The sequence below is a fragment of the Octodon degus genome, unplaced genomic scaffold, assembly GCF_000260255.1.
Source record: "Octodon degus isolate 3935 unplaced genomic scaffold, OctDeg1.0 scaffold00134, whole genome shotgun sequence".
Taxonomy (NCBI): domain Eukaryota; kingdom Metazoa; phylum Chordata; class Mammalia; order Rodentia; family Octodontidae; genus Octodon; species Octodon degus.
The window spans coordinates 2,335,753-2,348,643 of NW_004524710.1; positions in this window are offsets into that span (position 1 = coordinate 2,335,753).

Genomic DNA, 12,891 nt, shown 5'->3' on the forward strand with positions numbered 1-12,891 from the left:
TCATTCTTGGCTATGCCACACAACCTCATTGTAGCCTTGGCAAAGCTTTCCTTTCCACATACTGAAGCTTCTCTTGACATATCTGTGAAATGTATATGAGTTCCGGAGTATGGAGTGGGGGGTGACATCACTGGAATCATAGCTCCAGTACAGAAATGTCAAGTCACTGGTGAGCTTCATATGCCAAAGAAGAATCTAGGCTTTAGCCCACTCAGGGATGAGTGTTTAAAAGCAAAGAAGGAGCAAAGAAGAGTCAAGAAGTGTAGATTGTGTTGCAACACAGGACAGCACTATAGAAACCTATACCATCTCATGCCTCTAAGCAGGATACAAAGCCAGTTTAGAAATACTAAACTTACCCAAGGACACATGGACACCAACATCTAAGGTGATAGGTATCCATCCATCCTGTTTCTATCTTTTGAAGCCTTTTAAGAATTTTAAAGTGGGAAGTACCTCTAGAGATCATGAAGCTCAGTGTTTCTGCCAAAATACAAATCTCCCTGCAATAACTTCTGCTCAAGTAATCATTCAACTCTTCCCTGAACATCTCCAGTGCCATAGAGCTAACCACCAAGAAAGCTCCAGTATCTGTGAGTACTCTAGCATTATGTAAGTGGCTCTTGTGCCAAGGGCTTCTGTGCTTCTACCTCTTCTCTTTACACACTGAAATCAAGAAATAAAAGAGGAAAGAAAACTGTTCTCTGAAAAAATGCAATGCTCAACTGTCTCAGTTTCACTGGTTTCCCAGATATTTGACTTTTCACTGACAAGTTAGGACTATCCCAGGCAAGCTGGAATGGTTGATCATATCAATTAATATAAAATAGTTGATGTAACAGAAGGTGCAAAAGGATATTTCCTTTGCATTCAGACTATTATTCTTGGACAGTAAATTCTTTGGGAAGAAGCATCATCTCAAATCAAAGAGCTGGAGGAGATCAGAAGGCTTTCTCTTAACATGAGTGGCTCTTACAGGATCTCATTCCTTATTGTGAATTCACTCCCTTGGGATATGATTGTGTTAGTGTTCTGGTGAGGGAAATACCGAAAAATATCTCCTGAGTTAACCAGTGATGATCACATAGGAATACTATGTGCAATCAACAATGATACATTCCTCATAGAAAACACATGTGACCCACACAAGCAGCCAAATCGTTAGTTTTGAAATGGTATTTTCAAATCAAAAACTTCAGATAAACAATTTAATCTTCTGAAGTATTAGAGCTTCCTATAACAAACAGACAACATCTAAATACTCCATGCTGTCAAAAATTCTAACCAGTTTAGATGTGTGTGTGTGTGTGTGTGTGTGTGTGTGACATTTGTTCCATAAAGATTAAGGAGTCCCAAGGACAGGAGCTAAGAATTACAGAGGCAGCTAGGATAGCCAGCCTAGAGAGTTGGTCTCCTGAGGACTGGATGGTGAGAAAGGAACTATGCTGTAAGAATGACATGATAGATCTAGGGAGAGAGTTCAGCAGTCTAAGCGCATGCCTGGCAAGCTCAAGGACCCAGGTTTGATCCCTGGTACCATACGCCTAGCCACCCCAGAACCCCTGGTGTGCCACACTGGCCCCCAAAGCCAGACATGGTGCACATGCCTGTAATCCCAGTGCTGAGACAGGAGGATCGCTATGAGTCTGAGCTGTGTAGCAAGAACCTGTACCAAATAAATAATTTTTTAAAAAAATAAATGATGTGATAAGGAATGAGAGCAGTACTGATGTTGAATGGAATGTTCCATAGGGACAAGGGAAGTCTATGCATGAGGCCCCTCAGCTCCACAAGTGCAAAAGTCATAAAGCCATATATATGAGCCATTTAGCAATTCATTAAACAGTTATAGAGTCAAGGTCCTAGAGTGAAAAATATCCCTTTTCCCTGAGGGCAGGAGAACTCTCAGCTCCTGCTTTGTGGCCTTAAAAAATTACTCAGGAAAGAAGGTGGGGAGGAAAGATAAAAGTGCACGTGGGTCCCTAGTGGAGGAGGTCCTGATGCTTTCTCTAACTTAGGGCACCTCAGTTGGTAGAAGGCAAGCACTTTTCTTCCTCTAAGTCATCATCATGCAGCTTTTCCCTTGTCTTTCTACAGGGTAAGAATAAGAAAGCCACTCCATGTGGATTTCTTTTTCAGTTCCAGGTTTTATCTGCACTTCCACTTCCAAATTGGCTGTCTAGCGGCACCTGGCTTGCGTGCATGCCACTTGGAATAATGATCAAGTTCAAAAGGTTAATCAAGTCATTAACATTTTAAAAGAAGGGAAATTTTTTTTCCCAGGTGGCTTAACAGGTGACTCCTATAAATTACACAGTGCATTACAGCGGGCATCCGCTGGCCCAGTTATAGTAAGGAGTCTGTCAACATTTCCATTATAAGGCCCTATTTCAGAGTTTATAACTCAGCTGTACTCTTCTGCTCCAAGCTGGGCCTGGACTTTCTAGTTGGATTCCCAATTCAGCAGCAAATTCCCTTCCTTCCCTCCTTCCTTCCTTCCTTCTTTCTTTTTCTTTCTTCCTTTCTTCCTTCCTTTGTTCCTTTCCTTTCCCTCATTCTTTCTCTGGTAAAAATGTTTTTTTTTTCTTTTCAAAGTTTTATTGATAAACATATAGCAATGAGACAGTTTCAAATCAAATCGAAAGTACAGTTTCAACAAATAATACACTGCATACATTCTTCTCAGTGGTTAATTGCTGTACAAGATGCAGACTTGTGATCCTACTTACAAAAATGGGTTTAAAAAAAAATTCTGGTTTAACTAAGTTAAAGAGGACTTCCATAAGGGGAAATCTTTCATTCATTTTCTATTCAAGTTCATTTTCCTAATGTGTAGGTATTGAAATTTTCTTCAGAAAAATTATGGGTAGGGGCTGGGGAGATGGTTCAGTAGAATAAGTGATTCCCTGGCAAGTGCAAGGGCCTGAGTTCAATCCCTGGTTCCACCAAAATAAAATAAAATAAAAATAGAAAATAAAAAATAAAAAAAATTATGGGCCAAGGTGGTTCTGCTCAGGCATGTGCTGTAGTAGTTCAAATTGTAATGAAGATCCGAGAGCCTCTAGAGTGGAAGGGGAAAGGGCTTCAGAAGAGGTTTTTTTTTTAATCAGCCAGGAATTTCACCTTGTTTCTTGAATTCCAAATGCCTGTATTTAATCCCATCCCCTAAAGGTAAAAGCAACAGCATGTATCCCATTATTTTATGGCCACTTATTTTGTCACCTGGGAGAACATAATAACATCAACACAGTAACTTGCAGATGTGTGTGTGTGTGTGTGTGTGTGTGTGTGTGTGTGTGTGTGTTTACAGGCCACCAGGGTAGAGAAAAAGACAACATACAAAACATGAAATGACAAGGAAGGTGCCCAAGGATGAGCAGTGCGCTGCTCGTCCAAGTCAGTTGGTCACAGCCCGGGGAGTTTTATGGGTGATTCAAGGCTGTGGTGCAGACTAAACAAACTTTCCTTTACTTTCACCATGACATCCTCCACGACCAGGCCAGAGGGCAGGGAAGACAAAGGCCAACAGCCAACTCTGCTCAAACCAGAAACCATCGCTTCACTCACTGCTGACCTTAGAGCTTCACCCCCAGAGCCCCCTCTAAGCCCCATCTAAAACAGAAAGTTAAGCCACATAGCAAACTTCTCTGCCAGTACAGGGCAGGAAAATTCCAGGAATGGGGTCAAAGCACTCTCACAGGGTACAAGCAAGGACAAAGCAGGGCACAGTGATACTTGAACAGTTCTTCCCACAACACGCAGACTAAAAGGGTACAGCTGAACCTGCTTCAGAAAGATCTTCCTCAGGACACAGAATTTGTCATGATACCAGTGAAGTAGCTTCTCAGGTTAGGCATCACCTCCCACCTGGCAAAGGCAAGTCGCAAGGGTAGGGAGGACAACCAATCTCCCTACACCCAGGGAAAGATCTATTAGACTCCACCCACAGCAAGACAGGGAACTGAAGCTCCTGGCTTGTTCGTGGGGCAATACTGTGGCTTGAGAAATATTTCAGTGGAAGGCACTAAGATCTATCTACTGAGCTCAACCCAGGCACGTCTGTACAAAGGACCTCACTCGTTTATCCCATTCTCCCAGCCCTTGGCCTCCTCCTATTTTTCTTAGCTTTTTGTTTACACTCTTTCTCACTAGCTAAGGTTTTTTTCTTTCTTTCTTTCTTTCTTTTTCTTGAGGGAAACTGTGCCCCTTTACAGCTCATCTTTTCCTCCTCTGGAGTCCTGTAGTCATGTCATAGTATTTGAATTTGTGATATACATCACCATCATTTCCATAGCAATACAAACAGTGGCACTTGTGGAAACAGGATTTGCAATTGAGAGAAAAGAAAAAAATGGAAAGAACTTAAGAGAACAGCTGCGCCTGCCTCCTGCCATAGACAGGTACACAGCTAGGCAGACAGAAGGCTGCTTTCCATCAACACATCCCATTCACACGAATAGCATGCATCTCCTTGGTGTTCTCCAGCTAAATGCATGACTGTCTCAGCCCGGGACAAACTAGCCAAAACCTTCAGATGGCAAAAACTGTGTCTTTTCCATCATTTTCCCTCTAGCCTTTTACCCACTGTCTGAGAACAGTGGATACTTGTATGAGCGTGTTGAAGGATGGAAATGCCATGCGTTGTAAAGCTGTAATCAGCTGTAGAGCCAAGATTTGTTCTTGATGTGTCTAAGTAAAATGTCTTCTGTTATGATTTAAATTTATGGGAGCCCTCAGTTTTTTGTATGAAAGAAAGTAAACAGCACAAGGACATTCATGAAATAATTATTCATTTCAGTGTCTAAGACGTTAATAATTTCACTCTTTTATTGTCCTGTTTGAAACTCAATAAATTCTTCATATTAATGATCACCCTTAATAATCACCTTTTTTACACATTTTGATATGCTCTACTTCTCTGTAGTGTTTTAAATGCAACTTGGAACTCAAAGCACTGAATAAGGACTCTGAAAACTTCAATTTTAGTCCTGTTCTCACTGGCTGAGAGACCCTCACACCAAGACAAGTAATTTCTCTAAGCCTCAACTTCCTTGTCTATAAAATTCCTGCATCTATCACAATGGTTGTTATGGAGAGAAAATAATATATATGAAAGCTTTTGAAATTCTTAATTTTACAGAGTAGTAAGTATAAATATGTTTAGAATTATTTGGACAAAGGTGTACCCAATGTGCAACATAAAATTGCTTGCCAAGTTGAAAATGACAGCTTCCCATCATAGTCTTGTGTTTGATAGTGAAAAAAGAAAAAAAGATCCAGATCATAGTCAAAGGGTAAAAGAAAATTTTATTCAGGAATTATTGCAATGTGGTGGGGGGGTGCCTTGGTGTAAAACTAAACTCAATTCAAAATACTACAAAGTGGAGATATATATTTAAAGAACAGGTTAAGGCTGGAGTAAAGGGTGGATGGAAAATTAAAACATCAAGGGGAAGGGATTCTTGCCAAACTAACCTAATAACATCCTTGCTGAAGGTGAGCAACTGTAACTTAATGAGATGTCAAGAGCCAGAAGAGATCAAGGTTGGGAAGATCCAAGTGGCCTGCTTGGCACTGGACAAGCTCAGCATGCTGTACCAGGGATCAAACCCAGGTCCTTGCACTTGCCAGGCAGGCACTTAGTCTGCCATGCTATCTCCCTGGCTCCTGAATCTAACATTTCAAACTCTACTTCTCTTAAAAAAGAAACCACCGAAATGCATGTATATATTTGAGAATAATATCTTGTTTTTTCTATGAGCTTCTTTTCCTTTTTTGCTATTTTTTAGAGTTTATTATTATTTCTCCCAACTTCAGTAAGAATAATTCACTTTATATAAGTGAAAATTTTGTTTTTTAATTGTTCAGTTTTTATTTTGTATTTTGTTAACTTTTCTGGGTACTAAGGATTGCACCCAGGGCTTTCCCATTAAGATACAGCACCAGCCTTTTATGTTTTCACCATAAGACAGGGTATTGATAAGTTGCTAAGTTGTCTCCACTGGGCTCAAACTAGCTGCCCTTTGGCCCCAGCTTCCCAGGGGGCTGAGGTTACAGGCATGTGCCACCACATCTGGCTCCCTGTTAAACTGGAGTCTGGGTTTTTTCTTGCAGCAGGGCCTACAAATAATCCAAGAATGTGCCCAAGAGCCCACCGGTCAGTCTGATACATGAAGATATATTTGCATCTCATTTGGGGCCCGAAAGCCACACCTGTCAGAGCTACCAATTTTGAACTTTCTGACCTGAGAGCACCACGCAGCTTCTCTCTCTCTTCCTGCATTTGTTCTCCACTTCCATCAAAGATGTCCATTTCTCCTCTCTTCCTGGATAGAGGTTAGATTGCCAAGAACTGGTTTTCTTAATCTTGCTTTTTACAGCTATCCAAATCATTCTTGTGCCTCCTCTAATCATTGTCTCCTTCATGACATTTCCCTTTATAAATAGACAAATCCTATCCTCACTTTTGTTTTCATTTCCTATGTCACTCTCTTCAGTTGGTTTGGTTTGGTTTGGTTTGGTTTGGTTTGGTTTGGTTTGGTTTGGTTTGATTTGGTTTGGTTTGACTTGGTTTGATTTTTAAATTCTGTATTTTGCCATACTTTCACAAAGTTTGATTGACTTAAGAACATTGGTGATAGTCATGGGACTTCTAAAGGGACCAGAGGTTTAATAACTTTGTTTTTAATCATGACAATTTCATTGAGCAACATATGTATTATTATCTTCATGTTATAAAAGAAATAAACTAAAAGTAAAGAATGTGTGTATGAATTAATGAAGGTCACATCTATAGCTGGACAGATATAAGGAAGAAGCATCCCAGTTTCAGCTTCTGGTTTTTTGTTTTGTTTTGTTTTTGTTTTTAGTTTGTGGGGGGGGGGTTGTTTTGTTTTGTTTTTTGTTGTTGTTGTTTTTGCAGAACCAGGGGTTGAACTCAAGCCTTTGTGCTTGCCAAGCAAGTGCTTATTCTACTGAGCTAGCTCCCTGGCCCCAGCTTCTGTGTTCTTCCTCCTATGCTGATCCCACTTGTTGCCTCACTTTCTATGGTCTCTTCCCCATTCTTTCTCACATGTTACTCTTCTCTCAACTTGTTATTAATTGTCAACCAATCTTTCAAGTGCTCAACTCAACTGTAAACTGCAACTGTAACCAAGGTCAGGGGCTCCTCAGAAGAGAACTCAGAAGACATTTTAAGAATTATAACTAAGAAGAATTTTAAAGGAACCTACCTTCTCCCTCTCTGAACATGTGAAGAATTCAGTTGTAGGCTAGACTGAGAAGCTGACATTTCAATCTTTTCTGCATTTATTTATTTGTTTATCCATTTCTCTTTTCCTTCATTTTTTTCTGCTTGTGTTTTTCCACAGGTATCACAAAGGCCAGAAAATCTACCTGGTATTACTGGTTAATTAAATAAGTGATATGTCTACATAACAATGTTTAATCCTACATTTTTATATTGTTCTAAGTGCATCTTTATATGACAAGAATGTTGCACTATTTTAAGGAGAAATTTTTCTTTTAAAAAAGTTAGCTTTCCTCTAGTATAATTTCTTGGATTTGATTTTTATATTTGTTAATTTAGAAAAGTTTTTGTAGCTTCATAATTATTGCTAATGTTATAGTATGCTAAATGCTATTCAATGCATTATAATATGTAGAAGATATCATGCCACATAGATATATTGCCTATTTATAATACAACTGCTTTTTGTGCCTTACTAAAAAAAAATTTCTGATGGGCTCTTCTTCATGTGGTTCTCATAACATAGAAGGCTCTATGTTGCATCTATACATTACAAGTATATAGGCTGAATTTAAAATATGATTTTTATCAAGAAAGAGAGCTTTCCTTTTGTCTCACATTCATAAGAATGAAGTGAACCTATTGTGTACCGTTTTACTCAGATATAGTTTAGGGGAACTTCCAATAGACTAAATTTGAATTTTGATTCCTCTTCATTCCCTAGTCTTCCTATACCTGCTTTTGACACTGCTTTGCAGGGTGATTTCTTGTCTTATAGCTTCATGTTGAAACACTGGCAGGAGTTAGATCAATGAGAAGATGGTGTATTTTCATATTCTTTCCACAGGGGACAGCTAGCAAAACTATTCACAGAGTAGACTACATCTATAACTATGTCTTACAAAGTTCAGACTAAGAGAAGCTTAACTCAGCTCCTACATAACTGGATTCCAAAATTGTTCAAAACACTTCACAGGCATTTGACATGAGAAAAACAGCAGGGAGAAATTCAGAAATTAATTGTGAACAATGACAGTTAAAATGTCCTTGCAATTTTTATAAATACTATGACCATATAGTAAATGCACTTCTAGGAGTCCTCCCAGAGCTTTGAAATATATTTGTGCAAGTAAGAGGTACTCCGAAATGTAAAATTTATTTGCTTCCGGGTAAATCTGCTTCTGATAAATAGCTACATAACCACCTTCCTAAATAATTTTCAAGGCACTGTAGAATGAAAGGCAGGTCAAACAAAACCAAAAAGAGGGTTATCTAGATAAATAAATAAATGCATTGACAGAATTAAATCTTGTAGATGCAGTCATTAAAGCCAACAGACTTCTAGAGTTCTGTTGTAGATCTGGTTTGCTTGCTTATTTTTCACCTCCAGATAGACACATGCATATAGTAATTGTACAATAGGAGTTTCATCAATGAATTAATTAATAAATACATGAACAAATGAATGCTTGTGAAAATCAGATTTGTTTTTGTAATTCGTGGGGAAATCTAAATAGGAAGGCCATGCATTGGCCAAATATATAGTCATCGTGTAGCAAGTGTGAGTCAACAAGGTTTTGTGCCTGTCCATGCATCTTTATAACAGGCTTAGTGGGACTAAACAGTTCATAAACTGACTTCCAGGAGTTACATAATAATCTTAGACACCAAAAATAAAGATGATAACAAACATATCATCATTTTGCATAAGAATTTTCAGTAAGACCTATCCTTTCTATGTAGTTTCTTTTTTTTTTTTTTTTTTTGAACACAGATTCTTTTTTTTATTTTATTTTTTTTCCATAAATTTATTGAGAAACAAATAGCAATGAGACAGTTTCAAACCAAACTGGTAGGACAGTTTCAATAATTAATCTATGTAGTTTCTAAATGTAGTCTCAATGTAGTTTTTTAAAAATATTTGTAGTAGATAAGTCTTGCCTTTCAAAGCTTCCTAAATTAAATAATATATTCATTTTGTCTTTTGAATATTGGGAATAAAGGTTTGAACTTAAGCCTAAAATAAGAGCACTTGTAAATAAATATAGCCTTGATAAGTAAAACAGAGTGTGAGGTAGGTAGGAAAGAGGGCCAAATTCATGATCCCTGAAATTGCAGTGCCTGCCCCACACCTGTCAAAGAAGTTGTAATTCAAACGATGGTGTTTTCAAGTGGAGATTGTTGTCTGACAGTGAACAACAGTTTCTATCCAAATAAAAATGTTTTTAAACACTCCTGGATGTGACTCCAATATGGAAATGGAGTTGAAATAAACATTAAACATTTTTCCATCTGTTGCTCTGCTGAGTCACTGAAGAATAACCTCCCTAATGTTCATATTTTCAGACATCGGTCCATGACTGCCAGACATGAAGAAGAAAGAAAATCTAAAACTCAGTGATTCCACTAAGTTGTAAAAGATGCACTACAGACAGGCTGCTATGAGAAGCTGAAGTCAAGGATTAACACTGGAGTCAAACCAGGGGAAACATTCCTCGGTTGTCAGGACATTTTATCCAACAATTAATCATAATCAGCACATTCCAGTAACTCTGATTAATTTATGCTTAATTTTTCTAATCTCAAATTTTCTACCAAAAGATATTTACTTTATTTTTCTAATCTTTACAGGACATTGTTTTCCAATGAGCTTTAGAAACTTGAGGAAGAATTTGGAGCAAGAGAATCAAAAGATAAAGGGAATGGAATGAGAGACAAATAGAATTCATGATGGATGAGTGAGATTTCCAATATAACATCAAGAAAGGAGAGAAGACTTAGAAGTAATCAAAGAGCTCTAGTACTATTTGTCACATTTCAGTCATGCCTTTCCTCTGAGGAATATAGTAAAGCCAAAGGATTTGGCCCCAGTCTTCTCAAAACTAGATCAACAACAGAAACCCATCCTCCTCACCATTACCTCTGGTTACTTTCACAGACACTACCTGGCACTGACCCCCAATCGCAGTTGTGGAATCACCTTCAGAAGGTGCCTTTCATAGCTTCCGTGTCATTCTAGACCAACTGCACATTAGCCTTGGGGAGTTTGGGGCGATGTGAATGGGAAATGGAGAGAAATACCAAGCAGGAATGTCTCTTAAGAGAGCCAAGGAAATTTCTTTAGCTGATAAGAATCTTAGTAATCATAACTAAAATCCCAGTAGACTACTTTAAAAATCAACAATCTAATTTTAAAATTTTTATGAAAAAACAAAGGACCTAGTATAGCCAAACTAGTATTTAAAAGTTGGAAGACTCATATAACCTAATTTTAATACTTGACATGAAGCTCCCATAGCCTAAAAACTATGGCATTGCTGAAAAGACAGACATATAGATCAAAGAACAGAACAGAAAGGCCCAGTGCTTCCCCAAAAGTACTTAAATCTTCTGGCTACTCCAAATGCCTTACATCCAGCTGAGTTGCATCAGGCAAGCCAAGACCAGGAGGTATTTGCTTTGACTACAGCAGACTCTGGTTACAGACTATCCCAGATGACTGCACCCACCTTTCAGCATTTCTGGATGACTTTGTGCCTCTTCAGCCCTCCTCATTTAGGCCAGAGTTGGAGTGAGGGCTTCTCCCTTACCGGTGGCCAAACAAAATGCTTACACTGTATATGCATGAGCCTGCCACTTTTCCTTTATAAGTACTCTTACCCTTGCAGGTCCAGCCTGTGTACTGCTTCCACTTATGTTGTGGCACCAGTCCTAACAAAGCCCTTTCCAGATGATGCATTCTTGCCTATTCATGATTTTGACATTGAGTACAGCATGCTGAGCAGGCAACACCAAAGACTACTGATGCCAAAGGCTGCCCACAACTGGGGCTGTAACACCAGAGCTCATTGGTGGCAGAGAATAACTGACAGCAATAAAGAATAGTTGGCAGCTGCCATCTGTGGTGGCAAGAAGAGTTTTCAAGGCTTACCAGTAGCTGCTTACTCCAAGAACTAAGGAGAATCATTAACACGAAACAGAATTGATACCTGCTAGCACAAAAAGCCTGGAGTTATTACTATCAAAAGAGCTCACTTTGCTAATTCATGTTATATATATACAAATTGAACAAGAACCCTCAGGTGATTGAACACAATGGAGCCCTAAAGAATAGGACAAGCAATTATGACAGCCACCACAAGTCTCAAGAACCGGCCCACATTTGATTTCCATTTTATGTCCAGCTAAGTGTTCATACCACTGATGACAGAATTACACATGTATGACCAGTCAGGTTTCTACAAAGTGTCAAGGCACTCCAACCAGTGGATAAATATTATAGTTTAGTCAAAAATATTACTGGAATGATTGATTATTGCTATACAAAAAAGTACTCTTCAACTTATTACTTGCTCAATATATAAAAGTCTACTTAAAAAGAATTATGACCCTATGTCTAAAACATGAAACTATAAAACCTATACAGGATCACATATGAAAATATTTATGACCTTGATTTGGGGAATGATTTCCTACATATAGCACAAATAATATGGACCATGAAAGAAAGGAACTGATAAGTGGTCCTCCATCAAAATTAAAACACCTTCTCTCTAAAATGTAAGGTGAAGGAAGTGAAAGAACAAGGCATAAACTGGGAGATGTTTGCAAGATAGTTCATGATAAAGGATTGATGTGGAGACTATATAAGGCTTCTCAAAATTCAATAATAAGAAAACAACCCAATTTTTAAAAAGACATATTCAATGAATAGAAAGATTTGTTCTAATAGTGTTTGTGGACAGGATATCATGTCTGCATCTTGCACAATGAATAACCACTAAGACAACAATATGCAATGTATTAATTATTGAAACTGTCCTACTAATTGGTTTTGAAACTGATTGCTGTTTGTTGTGCAATAAAATTATTTTTTAAAAGAAGAGAGAGAAAGGAAACAGAAGACAGAAAAAGATTTAAATAATATACTTTACCAAAGAAGATACAGGGAGTAAATAAATACATGAAAAAGAAGCTGAATATTATGACTCAGTGGAAAAACACATATCTAAAAAATACTACTGCACACCTATAAGAATGACTTAAAACAGATTGGTGCCAAATACTGCTAGGGAGGATGTGGAGCCAAGAAACTGTTATCACAGGTAGAAGTAGCCAGCTCAAAGTTCGTCATATAAATGGTCTTATTTACATGACATTCTAGAAAAGGCCAAACTACAGGGACAAAATTGTGTCGTGTCAATGTCCTTCAGGGTCTGGAGTAGGGATATCTATGAGGGGATACGAAGGAAAATTTAGAATGATGAAGATACTCTGTATCTTGATTGCAGTGGCAATTTTGCGACTAAGTTTTTCAAAATGCATAGAACTAAACATCTAAAAAGAATGTTATTATTTTAAAAAAGAATGTTATTATATGTAAATGACACACCAATGGAACCCCCCCGAAAGCATTACAATAAATCCCCAATTAATGACATACAAATCATCTTACAAATGTGATTTTTGTCAGTTATTCACACTGAATTAGGGGAAAAATCAGTGTATTACTTGTGTTATTGAAATTTATTTTCCTTTATGTTTGCTACGAATAAAATGGTTCAAAGGTCAGGCTTCATCTAATGTTACTACCATTAGTGTTTTTTCTGTAGCAATTGCCTGTGATGTGATATTATATTCCT